Source organism: Sus scrofa, chromosome 5 (genome assembly GCF_000003025.6).
Source record: "Sus scrofa isolate TJ Tabasco breed Duroc chromosome 5, Sscrofa11.1, whole genome shotgun sequence".
NCBI lineage: Eukaryota > Metazoa > Chordata > Mammalia > Artiodactyla > Suidae > Sus > Sus scrofa.
Genome location: NC_010447.5, coordinates 45,065,424 through 45,086,477, shown reverse-complemented (window position 1 = coordinate 45,086,477; position 21,054 = coordinate 45,065,424). Strand labels below are relative to the sequence as shown.

At 40.2% G+C, this 21,054-nt stretch overlaps 1 pseudogene; it reads left to right on the top strand.

Moving 5' to 3' along the window:
- Nucleotides 410-2,197, top strand: LOC100738773 (annotated as a pseudogene).

The window sequence follows — 21,054 nt, the reverse complement described above, 5'->3', positions numbered from 1 at the left end:
AAATGTGTTTGCACAAATCCAACTAATCCTACTCGTGTCACCCGTGGGATTTGGGGGACACAGGAAATTAATGTAAACCAATATGAAGCTTAAGCTGATTGCTATGCAGTGAGTAATAAAGTCCTTTATCTCTGATCCATGAGTTTCATGTCTTATGCCAGCATCCATGAAGTAGGAACAAGGTAACTTGTTATCTTGCCAATAGAGTGCAATATTACACCCTTTGCAGGTCAAAACAGAAAGTATCTCTGGAACTTTACAGCTGAAATATCTTCAGTGCAAGGATTAAGTAGGAATTGTGTAAAATTATTAGCGGATACTCAAGAGATGTGACTTCTCTCTTCTTTTAAGAATTGTGCACTCTGTCTGGAGAGATGCTAAACTACGCTAATTTAAAACGAGATGGAATATGACAGCTCAAACAACCATCATTCTGGATACTTCATCTTTCAATTCTCCACTCATCCTACTCCAAAATGACTATGCATACTTGTTTACTTTACTTTTATCCTCCATTCTTGGTTATGGTAGCTTCATAATCATTGTTATCAGCCAAAAAATAGTCCAGTGCAATTACTTCACATTTGTGAAGGTCTTGCTAATGGACCCAAATACTTGAAATCCACAAGCTATGGCACCAACTATATCACCTCTATGCAGATAGATTTGCCATTGGGATGGGAATATTTGAAGTCCCCTGGCAAGTTATTTCCTTTTGACTATGCTTGGAATTTTACTGTAATCATTTGTCTCCTTGATACTTTTATTTTCTTGAGCTTCTTTGACTTTTTCCTTCCTTTTCTGAGTGAACAGATACTGTTTAGAAATGTTAATCCATTTAATTGGATTATATGCACTTTTTTGACATGAAAGAAACCATTTTTAGCCTAAACTATTTTGTGATCTAAGCCTGGCCACTATGCTTGTCCTTGAACAGTTCTCAGTAATTAATGCTCCTAAGGGAATAAATAATTGTGGGAACAAATGATGGTTATCAGGCAAGAGAAGCAATAATACCAAGGATACCAATTATAAAGACTCGTATTTATGCATCAATGATAAATATCAACCTGAAGTCAGCCCGGTTGTGGGCAGGGCATGGCTCTGAGCACAAAACATGGCCGGATTAGTTGCTGTTGGTGAAGGTGGTAGCAGCAAGAATGAGGGCGATGAGGCCGTGTTCAAGGCAGCCATGAAGGGCTTTGGGAAGCTGAAGGACCTCAATGGTCCCTTCCTCAAGGGTCTTTATATCACCGAACCAAAGACCATTCAGGAACTGCTGTGTAGCCCGTCCAAGTACTGTCTGGAAATCCTGGAGTGGATCTGTATCTGTATCTGTCCCTCCTGGCAGGAAAAGTCCAGCTTGCTGAAGGGGGCCTCAGTGATGGTGATGGTGAAACTAGGCCATAAGCTAATATTGTGTGGGCCTGGTGACTAGGAGCTCCTGAAGGGCCAGGCCTGCACCCAGAAGCAGCTGTGCTTCATGGACCGATGGCTGGATGTGGTCTGGGACCTGATCGTCAGATGCCCCAGCTGCTCCAGCACGAAGGAGTACCTAGAGGCCATCAGGGAGAAGAATGTGGCACTGCTGGGGAGCTCCTCTTGAGTCCTGACCTGCAGACGTTCCTGAGCCCGGACTGTGACCTGGAGCCCCTGGACACGCAGCCTCTTCTGGACAAGCAGGGTGATGACTGGCAGAGCACCAGCCTCGCTGTCCAGTCAGAAGAGAAGGTTCGGAGCTGGCCCCGGGCAGCTGTAGGAGAGCGCCTTGAAGCTCCAGGTGCTCAGGATGGAGCACAAGCAAGGGGCCACTGTGTGGTGACACCAGCATCCTTGACCAGAAGCTGCGCCTGGTCAGCTCTGACTTCTGCCAGCTCATCGTGGCTTTCCTGCAAGTCTACCACGACGAGCTGAGTGGGTGCTGCTGGCGCCCAGACCCCTACCTCCACCCATGTGGCTTGTCATCCAGGCTGTGTACCAGGCTCTGACTTCGTGCAGCCAACTGTTGAAAGTGGTCGTGGATGTCACTGACACCTTAGTGAAAGCCATGGAGATGGTCAAGCAGCAGCAGCAGTAGCAGGGCAAGCAGATCTGTTGGGGCAGCAACAACTCTGTGATGAGTCTAGTCACCAAAATGGAAGAGCTAACCCAGAAATATAAAACCTTCAATGTCAGTCTGCACAGGGGCTCGGAGTAGTCTGGGCACCCCCTCCAGATGCCCAGTGCCTTCAGCTCATAGTCCTAGAGAACAGCCTTGTGGTTTCCAACAGGGAGTGGGGAAGGAGTGGGAAGGACTGAGAGTTTGGGGTTAGTAGATGCAAAGTATTACATGTAGAATAGGTAAGCAATGAGGTCCTACTGTATAGCACAGGGAACTATATCCAATCACTTGTGATAGAACATGATGGAAGAGGGTGAGGGCAGAGGGAGGTGGACAGTGTGAGCTGGAGAGAAAAGAAAGCTCATCTTCAAAGAAAAAAAATTCAACTTGAAGTGCTCAGCTGCCAGATCAACTGGAACCTAAGGGATGAGGATATTGACCTTTTACGACCCTTGTGACTTCAATGAACTAAAGCCTGGACTTTCACCACCAAGCTACTTCATGCATGTGCATATTCCCTTAGCTTAAAAATTCCCCAGTTTTGCTGTTTAGGGGACTCTGCCTTGGGAAAAATCCTCAGTGTTCTTACTTGCTGTAACTAATAAATTCTTAATTCTCCTGATCTTTGCTTTGGTTGTGTCCACGATTATCTGTTCATTATTATCTGTCCACTGTTATCTGTTCAACACCCACTAAGAGGCAAATCCAGTTTTTCGGTAACAGTGTGTATGTATATGTATCAATTATGTATACATTTTAGTGTACCTTTGTGAGTAAAACTGCTGGGTCAAAGGACTTATGCATTTTAGATTTTGATTAATATTGTCTGATTGTATTAAAGAGTAATTTTATTTCTCCCTTTTCCAGGTTCAGGCACTTTACAACATTCCTTAAGAAATAACAGGAGTTCCTGTCATGGCTCAGTGGTTAACGAATCCGACTAGGAACCATGAGGTTGTGTGTTCGATCCCTGGCCTTGCTCAGTGGGTTAAGGGTCTGGCATTGCCGTGAGCTGTGGTGTAGGTTGCACATGAGGCTCGGATCCCGCGTTGCTGTGGCTCTGGCATGGGCTGGTGGCTGCAGCTCCGATTCGACCCCTAGCCTGGGAGCCTCCATATGCCGTGGGAGTGGCCCTAGAAAAGGCAAAAGACAAAAACAAAACAAAACAAAACAAAACAGGAGTTCCCATGGTGGCGCAGTGGGTTAAGAATCTGACTGTAGCAGCTTAGATTGCTGTGGAGGTGTGGGTTTGTTTGCTGCTGCAGTGCAGTGGGTTAAATGATTTGACATTGCTACAGCTCTGGCTTGGGTAGCAGGTGCAACTTGAATTCAGTCCCTGACCTGGGAACTTTCATATACTCCAGGTATAGCCATTAAAAAGAAAAATAGAGGAAGGAAAAAAAAAAGAAATGACAACACATTTCCAAGTTGAACATTGACAATTTGGATTTGAATACAATCAGAGGAAGCCCCTAGGATGGTGAGATTTTCATAACAGAAATCTTATGAGGAAGGAAATGGGGTTTTAGCTTAAGGACATAAAGCATTGCAACAGAGAGGGCAGAGAAAGGGGAGAGAACAGAGTTCTAGCTTTTGGAAGGCCAACACATACAAAAGAAATGGGTTCTGGGGATAAAAAGCCTGTGGGGAGGAGAAATTTAACTATAGTATTTTAAGGTTTCAAGAAAGAGAATATATTCGTATGCTACTTATGCAGAAAATAAAAACAATGAAAATAAGAAAAAAAATCTGTCTTTTCCATCTAGAGAACAGGAGGGTGTACATGTGCAGGAGGCAGATTTCACCTCAGTTGGAGGAAGGACTTTCTTATAAGGACTGTCTATACCCGGAATGGGTTGCTTTGAGCCCATGGGGTGGTCTGACAAAGGCTGGGTGCCCAACCCTCAGCCAAAACCCTTCCTGTACTGGGCTGGAGGAAGAGGCTCTGTTAAATGACCCTGAAGACTCTATTATCCTATCCTTCCTTGAACTAACATTTATTGTTTACTTTGTACCAGGTGTTCTACCAGAGGGGCAAGTGTGGGTTATCTCCTTGAACCTCACCATGAATCTGTGAGGAAAAGAAATGTAATTAGATCCAGTGTTTCCATTTAACAGACAATAGAATCACAGTTGAGAGTCTTTTGTTTGGGTTTGGTTTTTTTGTTTTAATCTGACCTTCCTCTCACCCCTGCTGCTTCCATTCCAAGTCTTGGTTTAAATATGATGACTCCAAGACACCAGCCAGTCACAACATTGGTTAACTGGGAAGGTATAATTCACTGGGAAAATGTGCCTGGTGATGTAGTTTGTATGGATGCTCTGAGAGGAAGAGGGAGGGATTCCTCATGGGAAACATCATAATTGATACCTACTGTTGCTGGATACTGTGTAGATTACTAGGGATACTAGGGTGACTGGGACCCAGTTCCTGCCCTCAGGGAGATTTCAGATCAGAAGCAGATGCAGGCATGTGAACAGAAAAATGACAAAGCATCAGGTGCTTGACTTGGATTTAATGCAGAGTGTGAATTTCCTCTAAGTTTTGGGGAAATTCTTAAATGAAAGGGCTGTACAGCTGGAATTCCTGTTTTCAAAGAGTAAGAGTTACTTAAGGTGGAAGGGAGATAGGGTGGGCCTGGATTTGGACACTAGAGGGAAAAGGAAGGGCTGAAACTATACTTTTGGCCCAATGTCAAAGGTTTAGTTTGGCTGGAAGGCAGTGTGGGAGAAGTCACATCTGAACTGGAAAGGCCGATAAAGACTTTTCATGGCCTAGCTAAGGAGTTTGGATCTCTTCCTAAGGGCAAAACTTATTTAAATGTATAGAGTAGTTTATTACGTATTTATAAAATCAGGTTGCAGTGACACGCCCCTGTTTCCAACAGTAACTTTCTCCTATTTGAGGTGACTTTAGATTGGTTTCATTTTATCCAAAGGCTGAGAGTCTATCCCTTTCCACACTAATTTAGTGAGATGAGAATCTGGAGTGCATGTGGGCCTTTGATGTACTGTCTCTTCAGAATGCTTCATCCAACAGCCTTAAAAAATCAAACTAAATTACAGTTTTCTGATAATTTCTGCTGTACAGTAAAGTGATCCACTCATACATGTATGTATATATGTGTGTGTATATATATATATATATATATATATATCTGTCAGGAAGGAAAGCATCCACATTTGACCCTTGGAGCTAATGGCTTGGATAGCTCCCCAGGGCCCTGTAATCAGAGGCTTGGAAGGTTGAGAAGTTTGGGGGAAGATGAGAGGCAGATCACGGAGGCATAGTCGTTTGGATGCACAGCCTAGGGGACATCTTTGGTTAGCTTCACATTCTTTTTGGAAGGCTCAGGGAGGAGGCTCCAACCATGGATTCTCTCCCTCATGCTGCCTCGTGAGGAGGGTCTGACACCCCAAGCCTGGGAGCCCATGCATGGGTCAGTTTTTCTACTCAAACAAAATAATACACTTCTTACTGGGTTATGGGGGAAGGTGCTAGAAATCCCTCCTGGGATGTTTGTTTGTTTTTGGTGGTCTTCCTACTTTGCCCCATGAAGTATTCTGTGGTATAGGAAATAAAGAAAAATCAATAGGTTGGTAGTCTGAGTTCTTAAAGAAGGAAGGCACTTCTAGAAAAGAACCTCAAAAGAGTTCCAAAATGCTCTAACTGTCCTCCTTTTTGTCCAAGGCTCTACTGATGAGAAAGCCTGCTCCTTGAGGCTTTGAATGGCTCCCGGTGAGGGATGGCATCTTAGACAAATATTTTTCCCTTTTTCTAATCTTATTTTAGGATTTTCAGTTTTGCATAGGAAATATATAGCATCTGGTGAAATTATCTCACCCTATCTGAATTTCATTCCTTCCATCAGGAGACTCATGTAGATTTCCACTGATTTCACTAAAAATGCCACATATGTGTCTTAGATCAAATAGTACCCCGTGGGGCTATGTATATGTGTATCATAAAATAATTTTTTTCCATGGAGTTGCTTACACATGAAATATTTATATATTCCAGTGATGAAGATCCTCCCCAATCCAATGTGTGCTGGAGGGAATAACCACATTCCCTCTCTTCCTCCTCCAGTCAAATCTCATGCATTTTTTTTCTTTTTGTCTTTTTAGGGCCGCACCCATGGTATATGGAAGTTCCCAGGGTAGGAGTCCAGTCACAGCTGTAGCCACCAGTCTACACCACAGTCATAGCAATGCGGGATCCGAACCACTTCTGTGATCTATACCATGGCTCACAGCAATGCCAGATCCTTAACCCACTGAGCAAGGTCAGGAATTGAACCCGTGTCCTCATGGATGCTAGTTGGGTTTGTTAAACACTGAGCCACAACGGGAATTCCTAAATCTCACTCATTTTGAATAAAACAAGGGATTTGGAGGTATCAATTTTATAGTGAGCCAGAAAATACAAGCATGTGCACACTGAGGTATATGGAATGATTGGCCAACAGGGACCTGCTGTATAGCACAGAGAACTATATCCAATATTCTGTAATAATCTATGTGGAAAAGGAATCTGAAAGAGAATGGATGTGTGTACATGTGTAACTGAATCACTTTGTTGTACAGCAGAAATTGTCACAACCTTGTGAATCAACCATACTTCAATTAATCTTTTTAAAAAAAGACTTTTTGAACATAGGCATAGGACTGTCAGGCCAGTTAAAAGATTCCAAGGAGGAATGTGGGGTGTTGGGGCAACACTGAACTTAAATAAAATATGTATATAAAATATATACATAATATATTTAAATATATATTTATATATACATTTTATATATTTATTATATATATTTATAAATATATATTTATATATAAATTTTGCAGACACATACTTGGGAAAGAGAGATCATAATAACAGAGGCAAATGGCAAGGAGTAGAAGGCCAGCAGGAATGAAAGATGAGAGTGAGAAGAGCTGGTTACTGCAGAGGGTAAGTTATCTAGGAAGTGATCCTAGGTGGGAGCTCTGATCCATGAATTTCTGTCCATGACCCTGTACCTAAGGAAAGAGACCTGTCACAGGGTTCCATTTAGTGGGTCACACAGGTATGGACTGGGCAGTTTAGCTTGGAGCTGAAGATGTGGCTTGGAGGAAACCTAGAGGACTAGATTTTCTAGGAGGTAGCCACTGGCCTGGGAGATATGTTTTGCTGTGCAGTAGAAAATTGACAGAACACTATAAACCAACTATAATGGAAAAAATAAAAATCATTTAAAAAAATAAAATAAAAACCCCAGAGGAAAAAAAAGAGTCAATATTAAATGTCAAGTTAGATTTATGACAAACTGCAGACTTGTAGCTCATATATTGGTTTATATATTTTTTATCCCTAAATGAACCCTACTGCAATAAAGTATAATATATATCCAAGATATCTGGTTCTAGAATATACAAATGTGCATCTCTGAAGAGACATCATGCAGAGGAGAAAGGAAGAACTCCACTTGAGCTCCAAATCTGCACACTGGAAAGCAGACCAATATTTACATTCTTATGCAGAGTGTAGTCATTTCCTAATGTGCTGTAACGAAGTACCACAAACTGGGTGGCCTAAAGCAGTGGGAATTTCTTCTTTCAGAGTTCTGGATGCTAGAAGTCTGAAATCAAGAAGTTGGCAGTATTGCTTGCTTTTGAGGACATTGAAGGCAAATCTGTTCTATGCATATCTCCTCATTTCTGGTGACAGCTGGTAATCCTCGGCATTCCTTGAGGTGGAATCACTCCAGTCTTTGCCTCCATCTTCACAGGGTGTCCTTCTGGTATCTCTGTGTTTTCACCTGTGGTCTTCTTATAAGTATGCCAGTCACATAGGACTAAGGTTCACTCTACCTTAGAATGACCTCTTCTTTACTAGTTACATCTGTAATTACCCTGTTTCCAAAAAAGGTCATATTTTTCAGTACTGGAGGTTAGGGCCTCAACATATCTTTTGGAGCAATGCAATTAAACCCATAAAATAAAGTCAATAGTGAACACAGGAGTCTTCGGGAAGTTGCGTTACAGCCAACAGTTAAGAAAACTCAGGAGTTCTTGCTGTGGCTTGGCAGGTTAAGAGCCCCACGTAGCATCCATGAGGATGTAGGTTTGATCCCTGGCCTTGCTCAGTAGATTAAGGATCTGGCATTGCCACAAACTGTGGCATAGGTTGCAGATGCAGCTTGGATCCCATGTTGCCATGGCTGTGGTGTAGGCCAGCAGCTGCAGCTCCAGTTCAACCCCTGGCCTGGGAACTTACATATTCATCAAGTGTGGCCATTAAAAAAAAAAAAAAAGAAAGGAAACTCACATTTCTGTCTATGTAGCCTTAACTTGAATCTGAAGCTATTCTATTCTCCAACGAGCTGCTGCTGAATTAATTTATACTTGAAAGATGAAAGGAATGAGAACAAGCAAACAAAAAAAAAATAATTGTAGAGAGAGAGAAAAAAAACCTGGATGGAAAGTAAAGAAAGATAAGAATTTCCAAAACACTTTCTTGCTATCAGGATTTTATATCCATTCAATCAAATCTTAATATTCTTCTTACATTTACCAAATCTCAAAAATACAGAAAATTACATTTGAGATATGAAAGAGGGAAAAAGTCCTTAAATGGAAATCATTGAAAACATTTCAAAAACACACTGTGCTATAACATGAAAGTCAAAACAAAATTTAGAATTTGTTTTCTCTGAAAGTCTAGCAGTTGAAGTATCACAATGATGAATGGATGTGGGGTCCAGTAATGCTTCTTCACCACGACTAATTCACCTGCTGGATTTTAACAAAATATGCCTACATCTCTTCTTCTAAGAGGAGTCTAGCCTTCCACTTCCTGTACATGATTAGGCCTTAAATTGTGCCTGCAGGCCCATATGTGAAATATGTACTACATTGTTGCTCTCAAGGGTTGATGGTAAATGTAACATCATGTTGTGCAAAAAAGAATTTCACTGTGATTTAATAACTAACATACTCAGAGGGAGCCATTACTTCAAACAGCATAATAACACAAGAATACATTGGCTGACGAGAACTGAGCCAATTGGGATCAACTACCCTGTCATCATTCGTGCAGCAGAACGTAAATATGGAGCAGATGAAAGGAAATGTGCAGGTCAAATGGAATGAATTGTTCCAAACTGTCACAACTGAAAGATAATGCTCTGCTTGAGTAGAGAGGAAGGAATAAGTAGACGTTTTCTAACCATTAAATACAAGAAGAAAACCAAAGCTTTTGAATTGAAGCAATTGTCTCAGTCTAATGACTTCATATTGTCTTTGTATACTGGGGAAACAAGATGTCAAAAATAATCCATTAAAAAAAAACAAGCAAGAAAGATATAAGACCTATTGAAAGGAAACTATGAAGATTTAAATAAGTGGAGAGACAAACTGTGTTCCTGGATGCAAATACTGTAAAGATGTCATTTGAATCAGTAGGAGAAATAACACTATGGGAAAACTGGTAGTCTATTTAGTCTATTTGGAAAACACTACATTAAGATGCATTATCTAGCTCATAACATTCATTCAAAAAAATCCAGATGGATTACAAATGTACAATGTGAAAAATGAAATTATGGAAGGATTAAAAGTAAATTTAAAAAATGTTTAAAATCATGTGGGGAAAGGTTTTCTTCCCAAACGCAAAACCCAGAAGCTATACAATAAAACAAGAGATTTAATTACATAATGTTTTTAGAGTTTTGTACTCAAGAGACATAAAAAATGAAAAACCTAGTTGGAGAAAATATATGCATCTCATAATATAAAGATTAATATTCAGATCATATTAAAAGATCCTAAAAATCAAGAAGAAAAGATAAATAATCTGAAAGGAAAAAGATAAGGTTAAAGTAAGCATGTTGAAAGAGGTAATTCACAAAGAAGACATTTGAAGAGCCAACAAACATAAACGTCCTATTTTTTTTTTTTTTTTACCAATCAGAGAAGTTTAAACACACAAAAAATATTTTGCCTCTCAGTTTAGCAAAAATGAAAACAATGCTATTATTGATGCTATGGCTAGGATACAGGCAACTCTGCTTATGAGAGAGAATATTCAAAATCTTTCTTAGAATATAAAATGTGCACATGCCTTTATTCTGCAATTCTACCTCCAAGACTACATCTATTATAAAAAATTCAAATATACATAAATATAAATGTACAAGAATATTTATTTCAGTATTACATATGTTATGAAAAAAATTCAAGCTGAACACAATGGCAATCAGTATGGGTTTGGCTGAACAAAAGTATCGTCTCAGTTTGAAATATCACTTCTGGCAGGATGGGCTAGGTAATGCTGCTATGAGAAGACAATCTCAAATTCTCAGTAGGTTAAATAAACAACGATTTATTTTCACTAATGGTACATGTTCATTATGGCTCAGGTAGTGTCTGTGCTCTGCGTCATCTGTCCTTTGAGACCCGCACTGACTTTAGCTGTCACATTCTAGAACATCGCCCTTTACTACGCAGGGAAATATAGAAGGTGTTGAATTGTAGACATCGAATCTTTAAGGCTTCTACTTTAAGGTATCATTTTATCACTTAGGATCACATTTGATTTCATTAGGTGGCCACACCTCGCTCCATGGGGCAGGGGAATTGTGTTCTGATGCTGAATTTAAATAATCAGTATAAAACTCTAAGGACAATTACAAACATTATGCAGATATTTACCCAGAATATATCAAATCTATCTGTACTATTGATAAAATGATATGCAAGCTAAGTATATTTTTCACAAAATTAAAACAAATTGTAGACAGTAAACGGACTAACATTCATCAAATTGTACCCTTAAAATCTGTGAATTTTATGATATATAAATCACCTCAATAAAGCTATTTTTCTTTTTCTTTTGTCCACACCTGTGGCATGTGGAAATTCCTGGGCCAGGGATTGAACCTGCACCATGGCAGCAACCCAGGCTACTGTGGGGACAACATCAGATACTTAAGCCACTATGTTACAAGGGAATTTCCAATAAAATTATTATTATTTTTTAAAGTTTCAGAGCATGTGTGTATTACTTAATACTGCATTTGGCTCATGTAGCAGAGACCCAACTATAATGGCTTAACCAAAACAGGCTCTTGCTTTTCATACATAATAAAAGAAGTCAGGATGTAGGCAGTCTAGGGATGGTTTATCTGCTTGAGGAAGTCCTCAACGATGTAAATTCCCGCTCATCATCCTAACGTGTGGCTTTAATCCTCACTTTTGCAAGATGGATGCCGTATCTCCAGGCATTGGATCATCATCCCTGCAGGTAGCTTCAAATGATGATAGCAAATGTTATCTTTCAGTAGGGCACATTGCCACTCCTGATACAGTCAACACGTTGTTAATAAGAAAAAAGGGGAGAATGAAAGAATAGATATTTGGTGGGTAAAAGGCTCTTTTTATATCACACTCTTCTTTGGTAACATAATATGAATACTATCTCATTTCATTATTTTTTTCTTGAAAATATGCACTATCCCCAGCTGTTGGACAATTAGATCATTCCTTATTTCCACCATTTTACATAATGCTGCAATTAACATTCTTGTATGAAAATTTGTCTAAAAATTGTTTTTTTTAGTATCTATGGCACTGATGATCTGAAGTTTACAAAGAGCTTAAGAGAGTTTAAGGCTTCTTTCTCACTTTTTTCCAGTTCCATGTTATTGTGCAGCAAAACTTAAAACACCTTTTAAACACTTGCCAGTTACTTAGGATATGAACAAGTCTTCTCTAATTTAAGTTATTATAGAACTGTTAGGCCAGGACTAAAGATTATGTTTCTTAAGAAGTGTAAATATTCAGAGGCAGCATTTAGAAAATAGAGTTTTGAGAGAGTGTCAATGACTGTGTGACTTACTGACATTTGGTGGTGGATTAAAGAGGCAGTGTAGTCTTAACAGTAGGGGTGGCAGCAGGTGGCAGTACCATTAGTAGAAATAAAGGCACTGGCTGGGGTATCCACTTGGGGTGTGGAGGTGGTGGTAAAGGAAGGTGATGGTGAGGAAGAATGCTAGGGCTGGTGGTGGTGGTGGTGAAGGTGGGAGCTAGAGATAGTGAAGATGCTCTGGTACATTAGAGAGAACAGGCCAGTCACAATACTGATCACTGTGGTTGTCACAGAATAATTTATAGGTTACTTCTTATGCACTTTTACAAACCCTCTTTGAGTTGCTTCTTACTGCAAACAAACATTGTTGTAGTAGTAAGTTCCAAGCAAGCTTCAACACTCCACGAGGTATAACTTGATATAACTTTAGAGTCCTTTGTACTGATTTGTTGCTGCCTACTTCTTATTCCTTTCCTGAGTCTTCTCTGATGCTGCAGCCTTGATGCTCATGGATTCAGGCTTGGCACTTGTGCATATGGACTCCACAAATGCCCATGGAGCTATCCTTGACCAAAGTGACATGTAAAGTGATAGATAAGTGTTTTCCAATATTGTTTCTTGGGCAAGCCATCCAGATATGTATTCCAAGAAGCTCCTTCAGAGAATTCCACAGAACTGAGCTCCATTTTTCCCATACTGGTGGCTAACTCAGTAATGCATCCTCAAATTGACCTTTTCTCACTCCCTGCCTTACTTTACTCCTGCTTTTTATTGCTACTTTCTTGAATCACATTCCCAATTAAGTACCTGATCAAAAGCCTTTGTTTTAGGTTCAGCTTTTGTGGGAACTCATTTTAAGGCCAGGAAAGCTATTTCAGTAAGGACTTTATGGAATGACACTATCCAGGTTGATTATCTACAGTTTAGAAATATATTTTTATATATTTGAGTATTGCAGAACTGATCCAATGGCAATTTACCACCCTTGAAACCACTAGTGTATCTCTAGTACCTAACACAGTATTTAGCACAAAGCAGGTGCTCAGTAAAGCACCATGAATAAATAAAATAATGAATTACAAAATAACTGATTTTGAGGCCCAAGTGCCAAGCTTACAGAAATACTCACATCTCAATCAGAGTTGGTATTTATTTGTGAAACCAAATAAAATTAGAAAATTCCTTAGTGAATCCAGAATTAGAATAGAGTTGGGTAATATAAGAAATAATGCTGTGAAGCAAAAGCTGACTAATAGACCAACCAATCTGACATAAAAACAGTGTGACTCATTCTGGGCCTCTTCTCTGGAAAAAACTATATAAACTTAAAATTTTCTTACTCTCAAAAACTCTTCTTTTGTCCCCTTTTTAACTCCATCAACTCATCATGTGTTTTTACTCTCCAATGTAGTAGTAATATCAAAATTTTCAAGCTTAAATTGATCTTCCTTAACCTTGGCTACATTTTTTTTTTTCTTTTTAGGGCTGCTCTTTCAGCATATGGAAGTTTCCAGGCTAGGGCTTGAATGGGAGCTACAGCTGCCGGACTACACCACAGCCATGGCAACACTGAATCCAACCCTTATGCCACAGCTTGCAGCAATACTGGATCCTTAATGTACTGAGCAAGGCCAGGGATCAAATCGACATCCTCATGGACACTATGTCAGATTTTTAACTTGCTAAGCCACAAGGGGAACTCCAACCTTGGCTAGATTTTAAGGGATCCTCGTTTGCTTCTATATCGTAAGCTGACTCCAAATCACAGTACAAGATGAGCTATTTGTAGGTTGATTTCTGCAGAAATTTCATCCCATAGACCCTCCATGAGCTTTTGTATCTAACCCCAAATTTTGACATAAAGCTTACTGTTGATTCCACTATATCTGACAATTTTAGTCTTAGAGCCCAATGGATCACCCTCTGCTGAAGAGGACAGACTCTGAGCTTTCAGTTTTTTTCAAATTGTAGAACATGAAGATTGGGCAAAGACCCACTGGACCACCTACTCTACTACCACACACACATGCACAAATCTGGAGAAATCTTTTCTCAAATTAATAATCATTTCTGAGGTTACAATTTAAAAATATTGATTCTTACATTTTGATTTAAATTCAACAAGTCAATTAAAATAAATTTGAAACACACATTTAGGCTGAGTTTTAGAAAGGATATGTAATTGGCCACAGGACCACCTAGGACATGCAGGACCACCAATGGCCCTGAGATTATAATTTGAGAACCATTTATCTATACCACAGCCAACGTACATTCTGGCAGAGACTGAAATGAAATAAACATGTTTCATATTTGTTAATTTAACTTTCATCTTCTTTTTAAAAACAAACTTTTTTTATCTTTCCTGATTGGTGTGCAAGGAGTCAGCCTTAACATTGTCACCTCCTCTTGTTCCGGGAAAAGAGAATCTAGAAAAACAAGACAAAGGCTAACAGTAGCCTTAAAGATCCAGCTTATAGCTGACTGGTGAATCTGAGTGTACTGAGTTAACCATTTCAGGGAGCTGGCCCAGACCACCTGTTACATGTTTCTGAAAGTGATAACACTTTTTCTAGTAGATGTGTTAACTGCAGTTTACCTTTAAACTGTTCTGTAAAATGTAAAATGAGTTGTGGGCAGGATTGCTATGTGTTACTCCAACATCCATTCTCCCATTCCTTTTGATATTTTGCCCAGCTGAGAGTCTAGACTTCTTAGCATCCCTCTCTATTTGGGGGCCATGACTAAAGTCTGACCAGCAAGATACATAAGGTTGTGTTGGGTGGGAGATTCTATGAAGCCTTCTTGAAAGGAGAGGGGGAACATGAGAACTCCTCGGTCACCTCCTCCTTCTTGCTCCCTGAAACGTGGATGTAAAGATTTGAAAGTGAGGATCACAAGGAGGATGTGCTCCTGGACCTTAAGAGCACCTTTACAGATGCTGAGGATAATGGAGCAGCAAGTCAAGAGGAACTGGGCACAAGTAAAGCCATCACTAAACAGGAAAGAAACTTTTCTCAAACATAATCCTAACATGGAAGGAAGGCCAAAAGACAGTGAGTTTGTCATCTGGAAGCACACAGCGGCATAGCTACTGTCCATCCTGCTTTCCTCCCTCTACAGCCATCAAGTGTCTAGAGGAAAGGGTACCTTCTCAGGTCATGATGTGGGGAATACAATGAAATCTCTTCCTCTTTACAGGAGCCATTTTATTTATTTCTTTATTTATTAAAAAAAATTGGCCATGACCATGCACGTGGAAGTTTCTGGGCCAGGGATTGAAACCATGCCACAGCAGTGACAAGACCAGATACTAAAACTAATGAGCCACCAGGGAACTGCTATTGGAGCCATTTTAACAATAGCACATTCAGGTTGTCTTTCTTCTCTTCTCCTTCCTTCTTTCCTTTGTTTCCTTCTTCCTTTACTCCCTCCTTCTCTTTCTTCCTTCCTCCCTCCCTCCCTTCTTCCTTCCAGCCTCTTCTGAACTACCTTACTATGTCTGAGAAATTCCCATCTCTATGAGTCTTGGTGGGATGCAAAAAAATCTAAAAGCATCAGTTTCTCATTTCCCTCACTCGCATAGACATTAGCCAATCAGATGACACCAAGAAGTAGGGATGAGAAATTCTTTATGGAGAAAGTTGTAGACATGGTAGCATCCTTCAAAGGCAGTGGTGTTAAGGAACTAGCTATGACAGCTGTCAATGCCCTTCAGCCACCAACATCAAGGGCCACATCTGTAGTTGAACAAGGTTGAGTTTATTGCTGACTGCAGTGAGATTGTGCAAATCTTGAAGGACCTCAGGGTATCTCAGTAAGAGAGTATTAGAACAAAACCTGTTCTAGGACTTGGACTTGGGTTGATAATTTCAGAGATAGTCAGTGAAAGAAGGGTTCATTCTAGATAGAATACTGTCAGAACACAGGGGCGATTCTATTTGTCTCAGTAAATTTTATCCACGGGGATGGCAGACTTGAGCAAGGATAAAGCTGTAATTGGTAAAGAAGTAGCAAGTACTCAGCAAAAGGGGAGATGTTTCAGATTCTGTGTTGCCCAGGAACTTTGTCTGAGATAGATGCTCTATAAGAATATGTTCAGCAAGAGAACAGTATGGTTAATTGTTTAAATGTCAGATGGGGTCAGTTCTTGGATATCAGGGGCTGCTTTTTTTCTTTCCTGTGGAAACTATCAGACTTCAGCAGTATAAGTGGTGTAAACTGGGGTGTCTGATGTTCGGTGCAGTTGTCCTCAACAGACAGATTCTGCATTGTAATGTCCGTCATGTTTTATTTTCTTCCTGCCCATTTTCTGAGGCCACTTTCCTAATCTTTCAAATAATTCGGGGAACTACCCAATACGCTATCAATAATTTTTTTCCTATTTAAATCAGTCAGAGTCAACTAAGACCCTTATTACTTGCAAAGCTATTTCCTTGTGTATAATAATAAATATCTTACAACAGAAAAATGAAAGAAATATAGCTATGATTTACTATACTCTGGGAGGAATATATTGCATTATTGTATATTGTATGCTAAAGATATTTTACAATTTTTAAATTAATTAATCTCTTAATTAATCTTTCTTTTTACAGCCACACTCGCAGCACATTGAAGTCCCCAGCCACAGCAACACCAGATCTGGCGCCTACACAACAGCTTGCAAGGCTGGATCCCTAACTCACTGTGCAAGGCCAGGGATCGAACCTGCATCCTCACAGACACTATGTCAGGTTCTTAACCTGCTGAGCCACAAGGGGAACTCCATATTTTGTTATTATAAAGCTATAATTATACAATTCTGGAAAATCTCTAGTCTCCATATGAATGATGATTCTTTCAAGAGAATCTGGGAGCATAGATGGAACTATTAAACCTGAGCTGATCAGTCTGAGTTTCAAGGAATGTCCTTCTAACCTCTTCATGAACAACAGACACCATGTTTTAGACAGGAAATAGAACTGTAGAATATCACTCATAAACCAGTGCAAAACTTTGAATAAGAGATTTAGGGGTTTGTTCAGCTTTTCAAAAGCAAGTTCATTATAGAATACCTAAATAAATGTCATCACATTCCAAAAAAAAAATAGCAAGTTCAATGAAATAAAGGCTATATTTACGTATTCTTTACACACACACACATACACACAGCCAGTTAATGGATGAACAATGAGGTACTACTGTACAGCACAGGAAACTACATCCAATCTCTTGGGATAGAACACAATGGAAGATAGTATGAGAAAAAGAATATATATATATATATTCTTATATTTATATGGCTGGGTCACTATGCTCTACAGCAGAATTTGACGCAACACTGTAAATCAACTATACACTAATAACAATAAAGTAAAATAAATTTTAAAAAAGCTAGGTGTGATCTGCAGCCACATTATTCCCATACAGCCCTACCCCCAGTCATGCCTGTTTGTACCAGGATTCAGCCCCTGAAAATGGTCTTAGTCAATCCACAGGCTGGGTGAAAATATCAGATCTGTGTAGGATTCCTGTTGTTGGAATTTCAGGGGACTTCATTTTCTCTTACTTCCTCCTCTGAAACTTTATAATTTCCCACACTTGATTTGAGCTAGCCTAAGCAATTCTATTCAAAGCAAAGTGGCGCTACTCTACACCCCCCTACTATGAGCCAGGACGTGTACTAGGACTGGGAAGGTGAGTAGACTCTCCTTGTCCATCCATCCCCCAAACCCCTACCTGCTTACAGGCCACTTGGGTGAGAAGGCAGAGAATAGGCTGCAAGCTCATTATTGTAAAGAAGTGTCAACAGTGTCTGTAGCCCTGTTGTTTAGTTCAGCCCCCTTCCTCAGTGTGACACTCCTCGAACCCGGGTTGTTCTCCCCTTAGGTGTGGGGGCGTCAGAAGTGCCAGGGCTGTGGTGAGAATTGGAGGGGTATAAAGGAGGAGGCCTCATGGACTTTGGAGGCATATGCGGCAGTCATTCCTGCCCACCTGGCAAGAAGAGGGGACATGGAGCCAGAACCTTCTCTGCTGCTGGGGCAGATGTACACAGAGCAGAGCCAGATCTCAGAACCAGGCTGATTTCCCTCCGGTCATTGCTGGGAGGGAAGGAGCCCCGTGGCCTCCCAGGTCCTCCAAGAATGCCCCCTCCCCCCAGTGGTCCTTGAGCAGGTCTTTCTCCTGGGCACAATTCTCTTCCTTCTTAGGCGACCTCCTGGGACTGGCAGGAAACTTCTGGTTGTGCTCTCCATTCTTTTCCTTTCAAATCTGATATTGGGGAAAAACCCTCCCACCCCACCCTGTTTCCTCCTTGCTGGCAGAGCTTTCATTATCTTCTGGATCTTTCACAAAATGTCTGAAGTCTCCTTACACCCTGAGCCAAATCTTGGGTGGATGAACATCTGCTTCCCTTTACTCTAGGGCTGGGAGGGCTGATTTTTCAAATCTTTTTTTTTTTTTTCTCTTTTTGTCTTTTGAGGGCTGCACCCATGGCATATGGAGGTTTTCAGGCTAGGGGTCTAATTGGAGCTGCAGCTGCCAGCCTACACCACAGCCACAGCAACTCGAGATCTGAGCCATGTCTGCAGACTTACACCACAGCTCATAGCAAAGCCGGATCCTTAACCCACTGAGCAAGGCCAGGGATCAAACCCACAACCTCATGGTTCCTGGTCAGATTCATTTCCACTGCACCACAACAGGAACTCCTCAAATCTTTTTTTAGTAGGCAGGGGAAATATTTGTGTTCTGTCACTCCAATGTAGCAAGGGAATTCAAGAAAAGCAAAAGAGCCATATATATATACATATATATATATATATGTATATATATAGTAAAAGTGTGCATATGTTTACATAGATACATAGATACATGTTTATATATACGTAGATACATATGTTTATATACACACACACATGTATATGTATATATGTGTACACACACACACACACACACACACACACACACACACACACACATACCCTTGACAGCTGATAACATTTCACAGGAGCTGCAGTATGGATAACTATCCTAAGAGAAACTAAAGAAAGAATACCGGATAGACTGACCCCTGTAGAAGATAACAACGGAATGGAAGAATAGACAGGGTTTTACAGAAAAAAAGAAAAAAAAAACTAAGAAAGTTCATTATAGGTAGAGAGAGAAAAGAGAAAATTGCATGTTCTTATGCAGATAGGCAAATCAAAATGGCCATTATCTCTTCACAAGAGCACAGTGTAAACCACTTTGGCTTAAAACAAGCAAGAATATATGGATCCTGAGGTTACCAACTGTGTGATTGGAGAATGCACAATAAGACATAAGAGCTAATGTTTGCTAGGCATTTAGAAAGCATTTAAAAATATTGTCCTAAGTATATAAGATGCTCTCTCTTCTTTAGTGCCCACAACAGTTGAGGTGGATGCCTTTTTACCAGTGTTGTTTTCCAAGCCAGGGAACTGAGGCTGGAGACACTAGGTCCTTGGCCATATTATCATAGGGATGGCAAGTGTCGAAACTACCCCAGAGCAACACACGCATTTGCAAGGGAATCAGGGCACCTTCAGACAACACTTGACTTTACTTGACTTTCAGATCATGCTTCAAAGGATTTAGTCAGATGGAGAACTTCTGGGGCCCCTGTGGACCTGGCTGGACATGTCAGTTAACTCTGTTGAGAAAACATGTCCACATGGTGTGTGCCAAGTTCATTTCACCCTTGTTGACCAGGCTGTGAGGAGAGGGCACAGAGTGTGAAGAGCACAGGGTCTGGCTTGAGAGCAAAAATCCCAACCTTTTAGAAACAGAAATGTGTTTCAGTCTTTAGTTCAGTTCACAATCAACAAATCGTAGCAATAGATTTTCTCCTTGATGCCTGACCAAAGTGGGAATAGTTGTGGCAGAGAGGGGATTCAAACTGGGAAAATATCCCTCCTCTCTCCCTCTCTCCATCCCTCCCTTCCTTCCTTCTTCTTTCCTTCTTTTCTTCCTTCCTGTCTTTCTTTTTCCATTCTTTCTTTCTCTTTCTCTCTCTCTCTCTTTCTTTCTTTTTCTTCCTTCCTTCCTTCCTCTTTCTTTTCCTTTCCCCTTCTCTCCTTTCTCTTTCCCTCCATCCTTCCTTCCATCATCTATCCATCTATCCATCTTTCTTTCTTTCCTCCCTTCCTTCCTTCTTTCAACTTTCTCCTTACCTCTTTCCTCCTTCCCTTCATCCCTCCCCCTTCTTTCCTTCCTTGCTCCTTCCCTCTTCTTTCCGTCCCCTTTCTTTCTTTCTTTCTTTCTTTCTTTCTTTCTTTCTTTCTTTCTTTCGTTCGTTCGTCCGTCCTTCCTTCCTTCTTCCTTCCTCCCTCCCATCCTTCCTTTCTTTCACCTTCCACCCCCCCCTCAACTGTGCCCGAGCCACAGCAGTGGCTTAATCCACTGAGCCACTAGGGAGCTCCAAGGGAAAACCTTTAGACTGGCCTTGTGGAGGTCCAGGTAGACCCTCTCTTTATGGAAGGCAGAGATGGTTGTTACCAAAGATTTTGTCCAACACATCAGAAAAGGATGCCAGGAGCTTAGGGTCTCAGGATAAAATTAAAGATGAGTTCTATTTGAGAACTATGCTTTGGCCCTTGAAGAACAGTCAGGTATAGAAATGTAGGGGAACTGGGGAGGCTAAATATCTACTTTCTGGGTGCTTTCTCTATTCAGCACTGTTTCTTCTGTTTACTATTTATATATTCTGATGTCCCTATAATAATAGCCATAAAAAAGAACTAAATAATGCTATTTGCAAAAGCATGGATGGACTTAGAGATTATCACACTAAGTGAAGTCAGACAAAGGCAAATAACATTTGATATCATTTATATATGGAATATAATAAAAATGATACAAAATAAATTATTTACAAAACAGAAACAGACTCACAGATTCCAAAATCATACTTATGGTTACAATAGGGGAAACCATGGATGAGGGGGAAGGATCAATTAGGAGGATGGAAATAACATACTGTTATAAAATAGATAATTTTATAATAGATATATTATATAATATTTTATAATATATACTACTATATATTATAATAGATACTACTGTTCTAAAATAGATAATTAACAAGGACCTACTGCATAGCATA